General features: G+C 33.0%; 1 protein-coding gene across 3 annotated transcripts in view; it reads right to left on the bottom strand.

Annotated features, from left to right (window-relative positions):
• The window catches only part of LOC147258110 (carbohydrate sulfotransferase 1-like), a 73,241-nt gene that overhangs the window by 46,449 nt on the left and 9,875 nt on the right, over positions 1–16,917 (bottom strand). For all 3 annotated transcript variants that reach the window (XM_086207980.1, XM_086207981.1, XM_086207979.1), the window contains exon 2: positions 32–168. The gene's annotated coding sequence lies outside the window, so the exon portion shown is untranslated. The remainder of the gene's footprint in view (positions 1–31; positions 169–16,917) is intronic.

Genomic DNA, 16,917 nt, shown 5'->3' with positions numbered 1-16,917 from the left:
TCTGACTCTCCAGTCTCACTGCTTTCATCACCTGGTATGCGTACGCAGAGCTGTGTGGGAACGGCTATGCGCCCAACGTCACCCTTCTCTTAGCCAGGTTTTCACTTTGTGCAAGACAAGACGTTGCACAGACTGAATGCAGTAGAAAGGCTCAACTAGGTAAAACACCTGGAATATGGAAAAAAGAAAGTATTTTGTAACAGTGTGAAGTTTATTGGTGGCATGAATAAATTTCTGGAGTCTTTTTTACCAAAATAATGGTATCTACATTTCTTGTTTCTAGTTTCATACTAGTGCCTTTTTGACTTCTGTTTACACCACAGTTACTAATGACACAAGGTAGCCAGCGGGGCCTGAGGGACTACTTGGTCTGTTGGAACATTCCACTATGTTTGATGCCATGGAAAATCACCACAGAACGTCCAAGGAAAACACAACACTTTGGCGTGTTTTTGAACAACACAATCACGCTGCAATTCTATCAAGTGTTCAAATTCACGATGCAGTGTACATTGTTTAAGGGGCGGGGCCATGGGATGCATTACCTCACAAAACCCCCTCTGACAATCTCTGACTTTGATCTTGGGCTTTTATTTTAGTTTTGGCTTTGATCTTTGTCATCTCAGTATCTCAGTTCAGTCAATTTCTCTCTCTCTTTCTCTTCACATATATGTATTTCTATAAATATGTATACAGTAAATATATATTTATTATGCATATTTCTATATATGTTTGCATATATATGTGTATACACACACACACACACACACGCACACACATATACATACATACATATACACACACATGCTCCCAGGATGCAGGGTTCCTGCTGGTTCCTAGAGTTCTAACAGTAGAATGGGAGCCAGAGCCTTCAGCTATCAGGCTCCCCTCCTGTGGAACTGTCTCCCAGTTTCAGTCCAGGACCAAGACCCCCTCTCTATGTTTAAGAGCAGACTTAAGACCTTCCTTGCTGATCAGGCTTATAGTCAGGACTGCTTAGGCTGGCCCTGAGACCTGCTGCTATAGACTCAGACTGCTGGGGATCTCCCATGATGCACTGGGCTTCTCTCTCCTCCTCCTGTCCTCAGACGTGTTACTAACTCTTCTTCTCCCCTCATCCCAGATCCTGGTGCTGCTGGAGGAGGCTCCAGACCTGAAGAGGCTCCAGCTGCCACCCGTAGCTCCACCTGCTCACATCCCCGTCTGTCCATCAGTCTCTCCATCAGTCTCTCCTTCTTTCTCTCTCTCATTATCTCTGTCCCTCTCTTTCCTTCTGTCTCTCTGTCTTCCTCCATTCTCTGTCTTTGTCTGTCCATCAGTCTCTCCTCCTTTCTCTTCCTCTTTATCTCTGTCCCTCTCTCTCCTACTGTCTCTGTCCTCCTCCATTCTCTGTCTTTGTCTCTGTCCATCAGTCTCTCCTCCTTTCTCTCTCTCTTTATCTCTGTCCCTGCTCTCCTTCTGTCTCTCGGTCTTCCTCCATTCTCTGTCTTTTTCTCTGTCCATCAGTCTCTCCTCCTTTCTTGCTCTCTTTATCTCTGTCCCTCTCTCTCCTTCTGTCTCTCTGTCTTCATCCATTCTCTGTCTTTGTCTCTGTCCTGCTCTCCTGCTCTCTCTCCGTCCCCACTGATCCTGGATCTGCTCCACCTTCCGGCTGGTAAGGGAAGGTTCTCTTGGCTGCTGTTGCAGGATGTGCTGCTGATGGAGAATTGTTGGGTGGAGGTTCATTGAAGGAGGGAGGAGCTGGACCTGCTCTACTTGGACAGAGTCAGGACAGGACTTTGGTTGGGGTTTGGTGACACACAAATAAAACTGGCTCGACTTGACACATATACTGTATGTGTGTGTGTGTATATTCACTATATACATGTAAATACAAATATATCCATCCATCAAACCATTGTCTTCTGCTTATTCCTGTTAAGGGTTGCGGGGGGTGGGTGGAGCCTATCCCAGCAGCCTTCCCCCTGGATAGGTCACCAGTCCATGGCAGGGCCAACACATAGAGACAGACAACAATTGGCCCTCCCAGCCACGCCAACGGTCAATTTAGAGTCTGGATTAACCTGGTCCCCTCTTGATGTCTTTGGACTGTGGAGGAAGCTGGAGTACCAGAGAGAACCCAGCAGGAACAGGGAGAACATGGAGACTCACCCAGAAAGACCCCGTGCCCACAAAATCTCCAGAGAGTCAGGTGTTAGCTCATCTATTTGAGTCTATCGATCGATCGATCGATATATCTATCTATCTATCTATCTATCTATCTATCTATCTATCTATCATCCATCTATTTGAGTCTATCTATATATCTACTATCTATCCATCTACTATCTATCTATCCATCTACTATCTATCTATAAATCTATCTATCCATCTACTATCGATCCATCTATCTATCATCTATGTATCTATCTATCCATCTATCTATCTATCTATCTATCTATCCATCTATCTATCTATCTATCTATCTATCATCTATCTATCTATCATCTATCCATCTGTCTATCCATCCATCTACTATCTATCTATCATCTATTTATCTATTCATCTATTTGAGTCTATCGATCTATCGATCTATCTATCTATCTATCTATTTGAGTCTGTCCATCTATCTATCTATCTATCTATTTGAGTCTATCATCTATCTATCTATCCATCTATTTGAGTCTATCTATCTATTTGAGTCTATCTATGTATTTATTTGAGTCTATCCATCTATGTATTTATTCATCTATTAGAGTCTATCTATCGATCTATCCATCTATCTATCTATCTATCTATCTATCTATCTATCTATCTATTTGAGTCTCTCTATCTGTCTATCCATCTATTTGAGTCTATCTATCCATTTATTTAAGTCTATTCATCTATCTATCTATTCATCTATTTGAGTCTCTCCATCTTTCTATTCATCTATTTGAGTCTATCATCTATCTATTCATCTATTTGAGTCTATCTATCTATCGATCCATCTATCTATCTATCTATTTGAGTCTCTCTATCTGTCTATCCATCTATTTGAGTCTATCCATCTATCTATCCATCTATTTGAGTCTCTCGATCTGTCTATCCATCTATTTGAGTCTATCTATCCATCTATTTGGCTCTATCCATCTATCTATCCATCTATTTGAGTCTATCATCTATCTATCCATGTATTTGAGTCTATCCATCTATCTATCCATCTATCTATCCATCTATTTGAGTCTATCCATCTATCTCTTCATCTTCTTAAGTATATACATTTATCTATCTATCTATCTATCTATCTATTTATTTGAGTCTATCCATCTATCTATCCATGTATTTGAGTCTATCAATCTATCTATCTCTCCATGTATTTGAGTCAGTCTATCTATCTCTCCATGTATTTGAGTCTATCCATCTATCTATCCATGTATTTGAGTCTATCCATATATCTATCCATTTATTTGAGTCTATCCATCTATCTATCCATCTACTTGAGTCTATCTATCTATCCATCTATTTGAGTCTATCCATCTATCATCTATTCATCTATTTGAGTCTATCCATCTATCCATCCATCTATCTATTTGAGTCTATCCATCTATCTATCTATTCATCCATTTGAGTCCATCTATCCATCTATTTGAGTCTATCTTTCTGTCCATCCATTTGAGTCTATCTATCTATCTATCCATGTATTTGAGTCTATCCATCGATCTATCTATCCATGTATTTGAATCTATCCATCTATCTATCTATTCATCTATTTGAGTCTATCTATCTATCGAGGTATTTGAGTCTATCCATCTATCTATCCATCTATTTGATTTTATCCATCTATCTATTCATCTATTTGACTCTATCTATCTATCCATCCATCTATTTGAGTCTATCCATCTATCTATCTATTCATCCATTTGAGTCTATCTATCTATCTATTTGAGTCTGTCCATCTATTCATCTATTTGAGTCTATCTTTCTATCCATCTATCTTGCCATCTATCTATCTATTCATCTATTTGAGTCTGTCTATCGATCCATCTACTTGTGTCTCTCTATCTATCCATGTATTTGAGTCAATCTATCCATCTATCTTTCCATGTATTTGAGTCTATCTGTCGATCCATGTATTTGAGTCTATCTATCTATCTATCCATCTAGCCATCTATCTATTAGAGTCTATCTGTCTGTCCATCTATTTGAGTCTATCTATCTATCTATCCATCTATATGAATCTATCTATCTATCTATCCATCTATTTGAGTCTATCCATCTATCTATACATGTATTTGAGTCTATCCATCTATCGATCTATCCATCTATTTGAGTCTATCCATCTATCTATCTATTCATCTATTTGAGTCTATCTATCTATCGACGTATTTGAGTCTATCCATCTATCTATCTATTCATCTATTTGAGTCTATCTATCTATGGACGTATTTGAGTCTATCCATCTATCTATCCATCTATTTGAGTCTATTGATCCATCTATACATCTATTTGAGTCTATCGATCTATCTATCTATCCATATATTTGAGTCGAAGTATCTATCTATCCATGTATTTGAGTCCATCCATCTATCTATCTATCAATGTATTTGAGTCTATCCATCTACCTATCTATCCATGTATTCGAGTCTATCCATCTATCTTTTTATCCATGTATTTGACCCTATCTATCTATCTATCCATGTATTTGACCCTATCTATCCATCTATCCATCATCTATTTGTGTCTATCTATCTATTCATCTATCTATCCATCAACTTGAGTCTATCTATCTATCTATTCATCTATTTGAGTCTATCTATCGATGCATCTATTTGTGTCTCTCTATATATCCATGTATTTGAGTCAATCTGTCGATCCATGTATTTGAGTCTATCCATCTATCTATCTATCTATCTATCTATCTATCTATCTATCTGTCTATCTATCTATCCATCTGAGTCTATCTATCGATCCATCTATTTGAGTCCATCTATCTATTAGTCTCTCCATCTATCTATTTATCTGTCTATTAGAGTCACTCTATCCATCTATTTGAGTCTATCCATCTATGTATCCATTCATCTATTTGAGTCTATCGATCTATCTATCTATCTATTAGAGTCTGTCTATCTATCTATCTATCCATCTATGTATCTATTCATCTATTTGAGTCTATCGATCTATCTATCTATCTATTAGAGTCTGTCTATCTATCTATCTATCCATCTATTTGAGACTATCTATCTATCTATTCAAGTCTATCCATCTATCTATCTATGTATTTTATCTATCTATCGATCCATCTATCTATCCATCTATTTGAGTCTATCAATCTATTTGAGTCTATCTATCCATCTATTTGAGTCCATCCATCTATTAGTCTCTCCATCTATCTATTTATCTGTCTATTAGTCAGTCTATCCATCTATTTGAGTCTATCCATCTATGTATCCATTCATCTATTGGAGTCTATCCATCTATCTATCTATCTATTAGAGTCTGTCTATCTATCTATCTATCCATCTATTTGAGTCTATCGATCCATCTATACATCTATTTGAGTCTATCGATCTATCTATCTATCCATATATTTGAGTAGATCTATCTATCTATCAATGTATTTGAGTCTATCCATCTATCTTTCTATCAATGTATTTGAGTCGATCTATCCATCTATCCATGTTTTTGAGTCTATCATCTATCTATCTATCCATCTATTTGAGTCTATCTATCTATCGACGTATTTTAGTCTATCCATCTATCTATCTATCCATCCATTTGAGTCGATCTATCTATCCATCCATCTATCTATCTGTCCATCTATTTGAGTTGATCTATCTATCCATGTATTTGAGTCTATCCATCCATCTATCTGTCCATCTATTTGAGTCGAAGTATCTATCTATCCATGTATTTGAGTCCATCCATCTATCTATCTATCAATGTATTTGAGTCTATCCATCTATCTATCCATGTATTTGAGTGTATCTATCTATCCATGTATTTGAGTCTATCCATCTATCATCTATTTGAGTCCATCTATCTATCAATGTATTTGAGTCTATCTATCTATCCATGTATTTGAGTCTATCCATCTATCTATCTATCTATCTATCTATGTATTTGAATCTATCCATCTATCTGTCTATTCATCTATTTGAGTCTATCTATCTATCGACGTATTTGAGTCTATCTATCTATCCATCTATTTGAGTCTATCCATCTATCTATCATCTATCTATTTGAGTCTATCTTTCTATCCATCTATCTATTTGAGTCTATCTGTCTATCCATGTATTTGAGTCTATCTATCTATCATCTATTTGAGCCTATCCATGTATTTGAGTCTATCTATCTATCTATTTGAGTCTATCCATCTATCTATCTAACTATCTATTTGAGTCTATCTATCTATCTATCTATTTTAGTCTATCCATCTATCTATCTATCCATGTATTTGAGTCTATCTATCCATCTATCTATCCATCTATTTGAGCCTATCCATCTATTTGAGTCTTTCTATCCATCTATTTGAGTCCATCTATCTATCTATTAGTCTCTCCATCTATCAATCTATCCATCTATTTGAGTCTATCTATCCATGTATTTGAATCTATCCATCTATCTATCTATCCATATATTTGAGTCTATCTATCGACGTATTTGAGTCTATCCATCTATCCATCTATTTGAGTCGATCTATCTATCTATCCATGTATTTGAGTCTATCAGTCTATCTATCTATCCATCTATTTGAGTTTATCTATCTATGTATCCATCTATCTATCTATTTGAGTTCATCTATCTATCTATCCATGTATTTGAGTCTATCCATCCATCTATCTATCCATCTATTTGAGTCGATCTATCTATCTATCATGTATTTGAGTCTATCCATCTCTCTATCCATAGATTTGAGTATATCTATCTATCTATCTATCTATCCATGTATTTGAATCTATCCATCTATCTATCTATTCATCTATTTGAGTCTATCTATCTATCGACGTATTTGAGTCTATCTATCTATCCATCTATTTGAGTCTATCTATCTATCATCTATCTATTTCAGTCTATCTATCTATCCATCTATCTATCCATCAATTTGAGTGTATCTGTCTATCCATCTATTTGAGTGTATCTATCTTTCTATCTATCTATCTATCTATCTATCTATCTATCTATCTATCTATCTATCTATCTATCTATCTATCCATCTATTTGAGTCTATCCATGTTTTTGAGTCTATCTATCTATTAGTCCATCCTTCTATCTATCTGTCTATTTGAGTCAGTCTATCCATCTATTTGAGTCTATCCATCTATGTATCTATTCGTCTATTTGAGTCTATCTATCTATCTATCTATCTATTTGAGTCTATTTATCTATCTATCCATGTATTTGAGTCTGTCTATCCATCTATCTATCCGACTTTTTGAGTCTATCCATCTATTTGAGTATATATTTATTTGAGTCTATCTATCCATCTATCTATCCATCTATTTGAGTCTATCCATCTATTTGAGTCTATCTATCCATCTATTTGAGTCTATCTATCTATCTATTAGTCTATCCATCTATCTATCTATCAATGTATTTGAGTCCGTCTATCCATCTATGTATCTATTCATCTATTGGAGTCTTTCGATCTATCAATCTATCTATTAGAGTCTATCTATCTATCTATCTATCTATCTATCTTGAGTCTATCTATCCATCTATTTGAGTCTATCTATCCATCTATTTGAGTCTATCTATCTATCTATTAGTCTATCCATCTATCTATCTATTTGAGTAGGTCTATCCATCTATTTGAGTCAATCCATCTATGTATCTATTCATCTATTTGAGTCTATCGAACTATCTATCTATCTATTGGAGTCTATCTATCTATCTATCTATCCATCTATTTGAGTCTATCCATCTATCTATCTATCTATTAGTCTATCTATCAATCTATCTATCTATCTATCATTCTATCCATCTATTTGAGTCTATCTATCTATTTGAGTCTATGTATTTATTTGAGTCCGTCCATCTATCTATTTGAGTCAATCTATCCATATATTTGAGTCTATCCATCTCTGTATCTATTCATCTATTTGAGTCTATCATCTATCTATCCATCTATTAGAGTCTATCTATCTATCTATCCATCCATCTATTTGAGTCTTTCTATCTATTTGAGTCTATGTATTTATTTGAGTCTTTCCATCTCTGTATCTATTCATCTATTTGAGTCTATCCATCTATCTATCTATTAGAGTCTATCTATCTATCTATACATCTATTTGAGTCTATCTATCCATCTATTTGAGTCCGTCTATCCATCTATTAGAGTCTATCTATCTATCTATCTATCTATCTATCTATCTATCCATCTATTTGAGTCTTTCTATCTATTTGAGTCTATGTATTTATTTGAGTCCATCTATCCATCTATCTATCCATCTATTTGAGTCGATCCATCTATTTGAGTCGATCCATCTATTTGAGTCTGTCTATCCATCTATTTGAGTCTATCCATCTATGCATCTATTCATCTATTTGAGTCTATGTATCTATCTATCTATCTATCTATCTATCATCTATCTATTTGAGTCTATGTATCTATCCATCTATCTATCCATGTATTTGAGTCTATCCATCTATTAGTCTTTCCTTTTATCTATCTGTCTATTTGAGTCAGTCTATCCATCTATTTGAGTCTAACATCTATGTATCTATTCATCTATTTAAGTCTATCATCTATCTATCTATCTATCTAGTAAAGTCTATCTATCTATCTATCATCTATGAGAGTCTATCTATCTATCTATCCATCTATTTGAGTCCATCAATCTATCTATCTATTTTTCTATCTATCTATTTGAGTCTATCCTTCTATCTATCTATCTATCTATTTGAGTCTATCCATCTATGTATCTATTCATCTATATGAGTCTATCGATCTATCTATCTTGCCATCTATCTATTTATCTATCCATCTATTTGAGTCTATCTATCCATGTATTTGAGTATATCTATCTATCTATTAGTCTATCCACCTATGTATCTATTCATCTATTTGAGTCTATCTATCCATCTTTCTGTCCATCTATCTATTTTAGTCTATCCATCCATCTATTTGAGTCAATCTGTCTATCCTTCTATTTGAGTCTATCTATCTATCTAGTTGAGTCTGTCTATCCATCTATTTGAGTCTATCCATGTATTTGAGTCTATCTATCTATCTATTAGTCTATCCTTTTATATGTCTATTTGTGTCAGTCTATCCATCTATTTGAGTCTATCCATTTATATATCTATTCATCTATTTGAGTCTATCGATCTATCTATCTATATATTAGAGTCTGTCTATCTATCTATCTATCCATCTATTTGAGTCTATCTATTTGAGTCTATCTATCTATCTATTAGAGTCTATCTATCTATCTATCTATCTGTCTATCTATCTATCTATCTATCTATCTATCTATCTATCTATCTATCCATCTATTTGAGTCTATCTGTCTATCCATGTATTTGAGTCAATCTATCTATTAGTCTATCCTTCTATCTATCTATCTATCTGTCTATTTGTGTCAGTCTATCCATCTATTTGAGTCTATCCATCTATGTATCTATTCATCTATTTGAGTCTATCTATCTATCTATCTATCTATTAGAGTCTGTCTATCTATCTATCTATCCATCTATGTATCTATTCATCTATTTGAGTCTATCGATCTATCTATCTATCTATTAGTCTGTCTATCTATCTATCTATCCATCTATTTGAGACTATCTATCTATCTATTCAAGTCTATCCATCTATCTATCTATGTATTTTATCTATCTATCGATCCATCTATCTATCCATCTATTTGAGTCTATCCATCTATCAATCTATCTATTAGTCTATCTATCTATCTATCTATATATCTATCTATCTATCTATCTATCTATCTATCTATCTATCTATTTGAGTTTATCCATCTATTTGAGTCTATGTATTTATTTGAGTCCGTCCATCTATCTATTTGAGTCAATCTATCCATATATTTGAGTCTATCCATCTATGTATCGATTCATCTTTTTGAGTCTATCCATCTATCTATCTATTAGAGTCTATCCATCTATCCATCCATCCATCTATTTGAGTCTATGTATTTATTTGAGTCTATCTATCCATCTATCTATCCATCTATTTGAGTCTATCCATATATTTGAGTCTATCTATCCATCTATTTGAGTCTGTCTATCCATCTATTTGAGTCTATTCATCTATGTATCTATTCATCTATTTGAGTCTATCTATCCATCAATCTATTTGAGTCTATCCATCTATTTGAGTCTATCTATGTATCCATCTATCTATCCATCTATTTGAGTCTATCTGTCCATCCATCTATTTGAGTCTATCCATGTATTTCAGTCTATCTATCTATTAGTCTTTCCTTCTATCCATCTATCTGTCTATTTGAGTCAGTCTATCCATCTATTTGAGTCGAACATCTATGTATCTATTCATCTATTTTAGTCTATCGATCTATCTATCAATCTATTAAAGTCTATCTATCTATCTATCCATCTATTTGAGTCTATCTATCTATCTATCTATTAGTCTATCCATCTATCTATATATCTATTAGTCTATCCATCTATCTATATATTTGAATCTGTCTATCCATCTAATTGAGTCTATCCATCTATGTATCTATCAATCTATTTGAGTCTATCTATCCATGTATTTGAGTATATCTATCCATCTATTAGTCAATCCACCTATGTATCTATTTGAGTCTGTCAATCCATCTATTTGAGTCTATCCATCTATGTATCTATTCATCTTTTTGAGTCTATCTATCTATCTATCTATCTATCATCTATCCATTTGAGTCTATCTATCTATCTATTTGAGTCTATCTGTCTATCCATCTATTTGAGTCTATCCATGTATTTGAGTCTATCTATCTAACTATTAGTCTATCCTTCTATCTATCTGTCTATTTGTGTCAGTCTATCCATCTATTTGAGTCTATCCATTTATGTATCTATTCATCTAATTGAGTCTATCGATCGATCTATCTATTAGTCTGTCTATCTATCTATCTATCCATCTATTTGAGTCTATCTATCTATTTGAGTCTATCTATCTATCTATTAGAGTCTATCTATCTATCTATCTATCCATCTATTTGAGTCTATCTGTCTATCTATCTATTTGAGTCTATCCATGTATTTGAGTCTATTAGTCTATCCTTTTATCTATCTATCTGTCTATTTGTGTCAGTTTATCCATCTATTTGAGTCTATCCATCTATGTATCTATTAATCTATTTGAGTCATTCCATCTATCTATCTATCTATTAGAGTCTATCTATCCATTTATCTATCCATCTATTTGAGTCTATCCATCTATTTGAGTCTATCTATCCATCTATTTGAGTCTATCTATCCATCTATTTGAGTCTATCTATCTATCTATTAGTCTATCCATCTATCTATCTATTTGAGTAGGTCTATCCATCTATTTGAGTCAATCCATCTATGTATCTATTCATCTATTTGAGTCTATCGAACTATCTATCTATCTATTGGAGTCTATCTATCTATCTATCTATCCATCTATTTGAGTCTATCCATCTATCTATCTATCTATTAGTCTATCTATCAATCTATCTATCTATCTATCATTCTATCCATCTATTTGAGTCTATCTATCTATTTGAGTCTATGTATTTATTTGAGTCCGTCCATCTATCTATTTGAGTCAATCTATCCATATATTTGAGTCTATCCATCTCTGTATCTATTCATCTATTTGAGTCTATCATCTATCTATCCATCTGAGTCTATCTATCGATCCATCTATTTGAGTCCATCTATCTATTAGTCTCTCCATCTATCTATTTATCTGTCTATTAGAGTCACTCTATCCATCTATTTGAGTCTATCCATCTATGTATCCATTCATCTATTTGAGTCTATCGATCTATCTATCTATCTATTAGAGTCTGTCTATCTATCTATCTATCCATCTATGTATCTATTCATCTATTTGAGTCTATCGATCTATCTATCTATCTATTAGAGTCTGTCTATCTATCTATCTATCCATCTATTTGAGACTATCTATCTATCTATTCAAGTCTATCCATCTATCTATCTATGTATTTTATCTATCTATCGATCCATCTATCTATCCATCTATTTGAGTCTATCAATCTATTTGAGTCTATCTATCCATCTATTTGAGTCCATCCATCTATTAGTCTCTCCATCTATCTATTTATCTGTCTATTAGTCAGTCTATCCATCTATTTGAGTCTATCCATCTATGTATCCATTCATCTATTGGAGTCTATCCATCTATCTATCTATCTATTAGAGTCTGTCTATCTATCTATCTATCCATCTATTTGAGTCTATCGATCCATCTATACATCTATTTGAGTCTATCGATCTATCTATCTATCCATATATTTGAGTAGATCTATCTATCTATCAATGTATTTGAGTCTATCCATCTATCTTTCTATCAATGTATTTGAGTCGATCTATCCATCTATCCATGTTTTTGAGTCTATCATCTATCTATCTATCCATCTATTTGAGTCTATCTATCTATCGACGTATTTTAGTCTATCCATCTATCTATCTATCCATCCATTTGAGTCGATCTATCTATCCATCCATCTATCTATCTGTCCATCTATTTGAGTTGATCTATCTATCCATGTATTTGAGTCTATCCATCCATCTATCTGTCCATCTATTTGAGTCGAAGTATCTATCTATCCATGTATTTGAGTCCATCCATCTATCTATCTATCAATGTATTTGAGTCTATCCATCTATCTATCCATGTATTTGAGTGTATCTATCTATCCATGTATTTGAGTCTATCCATCTATCATCTATTTGAGTCCATCTATCTATCAATGTATTTGAGTCTATCTATCTATCCATGTATTTGAGTCTATCCATCTATCTATCTATCTATCTATCTATCTATGTATTTGAATCTATCCATCTATCTGTCTATTCATCTATTTGAGTCTATCTATCTATCGACGTATTTGAGTCTATCTATCTATCCATCTATTTGAGTCTATCCATCTATCTATCATCTATCTATTTGAGTCTATCTTTCTATCCATCTATCTATTTGAGTCTATCTGTCTATCCATGTATTTGAGTCTATCTATCTATCATCTATTTGAGCCTATCCATGTATTTGAGTCTATCTATCTATCTATTTGAGTCTATCCATCTATCTATCTAACTATCTATTTGAGTCTATCTATCTATCTATCTATTTTAGTCTATCCATCTATCTATCTATCCATGTATTTGAGTCTATCTATCCATCTATCTATCCATCTATTTGAGCCTATCCATCTATTTGAGTCTTTCTATCCATCTATTTGAGTCCATCTATCTATCTATTAGTCTCTCCATCTATCAATCTATCCATCTATTTGAGTCTATCTATCCATGTATTTGAATCTATCCATCTATCTATCTATCCATATATTTGAGTCTATCTATCGACGTATTTGAGTCTATCCATCTATCCATCTATTTGAGTCGATCTATCTATCTATCCATGTATTTGAGTCTATCAGTCTATCTATCTATCCATCTATTTGAGTTTATCTATCTATGTATCCATCTATCTATCTATTTGAGTTCATCTATCTATCTATCCATGTATTTGAGTCTATCCATCCATCTATCTATCCATCTATTTGAGTCGATCTATCTATCTATCATGTATTTGAGTCTATCCATCTCTCTATCCATAGATTTGAGTATATCTATCTATCTATCTATCTATCCATGTATTTGAATCTATCCATCTATCTATCTATTCATCTATTTGAGTCTATCTATCTATCGACGTATTTGAGTCTATCTATCTATCCATCTATTTGAGTCTATCTATCTATCATCTATCTATTTCAGTCTATCTATCTATCCATCTATCTATCCATCAATTTGAGTGTATCTGTCTATCCATCTATTTGAGTGTATCTATCTTTCTATCTATCTATCTATCTATCTATCTATCTATCTATCTATCTATCTATCTATCTATCTATCCATCTATTTGAGTCTATCCATGTTTTTGAGTCTATCTATCTATTAGTCCATCCTTCTATCTATCTGTCTATTTGAGTCAGTCTATCCATCTATTTGAGTCTATCCATCTATGTATCTATTCGTCTATTTGAGTCTATCTATCTATCTATCTATTTGAGTCTATTTATCTATCTATCCATGTATTTGAGTCTGTCTATCCATCTATCTATCCGACTTTTTGAGTCTATCCATCTATTTGAGTATATATTTATTTGAGTCTATCTATCCATCTATCTATCCATCTATTTGAGTCTATCCATCTATTTGAGTCTATCTATCCATCTATTTGAGTCTATCTATCTATCTATTAGTCTATCCATCTATCTATCTATCAATGTATTTGAGTCCGTCTATCCATCTATGTATCTATTCATCTATTGGAGTCTTTCGATCTATCAATCTATCTATTAGAGTCTATCTATCTATCTATCTATCTATCTATCTTGAGTCTATCTATCCATCTATTTGAGTCTATCTATCCATCTATTTGAGTCTATCTATCTATCTATTAGTCTATCCATCTATCTATCTATTTGAGTAGGTCAATCCATCTATGTATCTATTCATCTATTTGAGTCTATCGAACTATCTATCTATCTATTGGAGTCTATCTATCTATCTATCTATCCATCTATTTGAGTCTATCCATCTATCTATCTATCTATTAGTCTATCTATCAATCTATCTATCTATCTATCATTCTATCCATCTATTTGAGTCTATCTATCTATTTGAGTCTATGTATTTATTTGAGTCCGTCCATCTATCTATTTGAGTCAATCTATCCATATATTTGAGTCTATCCATCTCTGTATCTATTCATCTATTTGAGTCTATCATCTATCTATCCATCTATTAGAGTCTATCTATCTATCTATCCATCCATCTATTTGAGTCTTTCTATCTATTTGAGTCTATGTATTTATTTGAGTCTTTCCATCTCTGTATCTATTCATCTATTTGAGTCTATCCATCTATCTATCTATTAGAGTCTATCTATCTATCTATACATCTATTTGAGTCTATCTATCCATCTATTTGAGTCCGTCTATCCATCTATTAGAGTCTATCTATCTATCTATCTATCTATCTATCTATCCATCTATTTGAGTCTTTCTATCTATTTGAGTCTATGTATTTATTTGAGTCCATCTATCCATCTATCTATCCATCTATTTGAGTCGATCCATCTATTTGAGTCGATCCATCTATTTGAGTCTGTCTATCCATCTATTTGAGTCTATCCATCTATGCATCTATTCATCTATTTGAGTCTATGTATCTATCTATCTATCTATCTATCTATCTATCTATCTATCATCTATCTATTTGAGTCTATGTATCTATCCATCTATCTATCCATGTATTTGAGTCTATCCATCTATTAGTCTTTCCTTTTATCTATCTGTCTATTTGAGTCAGTCTATCCATCTATTTGAGTCTAACATCTATGTATCTATTCATCTATTTAAGTCTATCATCTATCTATCTATCTATCTAGTAAAGTCTATCTATCTATCTATCATCTATGAGAGTCTATCTATCTATCTATCCATCTATTTGAGTCCATCAATCTATCTATCTATTTTTCTATCTATCTATTTGAGTCTATCCTTCTATCTATCTATCTATCTATTTGAGTCTATCCATCTATGTATCTATTCATCTATATGAGTCTATCGATCTATCTATCTTGCCATCTATCTATTTATCTATCCATCTATTTGAGTCTATCTATCCATGTATTTGAGTATATCTATCTATCTATTAGTCTATCCACCTATGTATCTATTCATCTATTTGAGTCTATCTATCCATCTTTCTGTCCATCTATCTATTTTAGTCTATCCATCCATCTATTTGAGTCAATCTGTCTATCCTTCTATTTGAGTCTATCTATCTATCTAGTTGAGTCTGTCTATCCATCTATTTGAGTCTATCCATGTATTTGAGTCTATCTATCTATCTATTAGTCTATCCTTTTATATGTCTATTTGTGTCAGTCTATCCATGTATTTGAGTCTATCCATTTATATATCTATTCATCTATTTGAGTCTATCGATCTATCTATCTATATATTAGAGTCTGTCTATCTATCTATCTATCCATCTATTTGAGTCTATCTATTTGAGTCTATCTATCTATCTATTAGAGTCTATCTATCTATCTATCTATCTGTCTATCTATCTATCTATCTATCTATCTATCTATCCATCTATTTGAGTCTATCTGTCTATCCATGTATTTGAGTCAATCTATCTATTAGTCTATCCTTCTATCTATCTATCTATCTGTCTATTTGTGTCAGTCTATCCATCTATTTGAGTCTATCCATCTATGTATCTATTCATCTATTTGAGTCTATCTATCTATCTATCTATCTATTAGAGTCTGTCTATCTATCTATCTATCCATCTATGTATCTATTCATCTATTTGAGTCTATCGATCTATCTATCTATCTATTAGAGTCTGTCTATCTATCTATCTATCCATCTATTTGAGACTATCTATCTATCTATTCAAGTCTATCCATCTATCTATCTATGTATTTTATCTATCTATCGATCCATCTATCTATCCATCTATTTGAGTCTATCCATCTATCAATCTATCTATTAGTCTATCTATCTATCTATCTATCTATCTATCTATCTATTTGAGTTTATCTATCTATTTGAGTCTATGTATTTATTTGAGTCCGTCCATCTATCTATTTGAGTCAATCTATCCATATATTTGAGTCTATCCATCTATGTATCGATTCATCTTTTTGAGTCTATCCATCTATCTATCTATTAGAGTCTATCCATCTATCCATCCATCCAT

The sequence above is a fragment of the Aulostomus chinensis genome, chromosome 7, assembly GCF_037954235.1.
Source record: "Aulostomus chinensis isolate RoL2024-O1b breed Wild chromosome 7, RoL_Achi_v1.0, whole genome shotgun sequence".
Classification (NCBI taxonomy): Eukaryota; Metazoa; Chordata; class Actinopteri; order Syngnathiformes; family Aulostomidae; genus Aulostomus; species Aulostomus chinensis.
The sequence above is the reverse complement of the archived record's forward strand: the minus strand, read 5'-3'. Positions and strand labels throughout refer to the sequence as shown.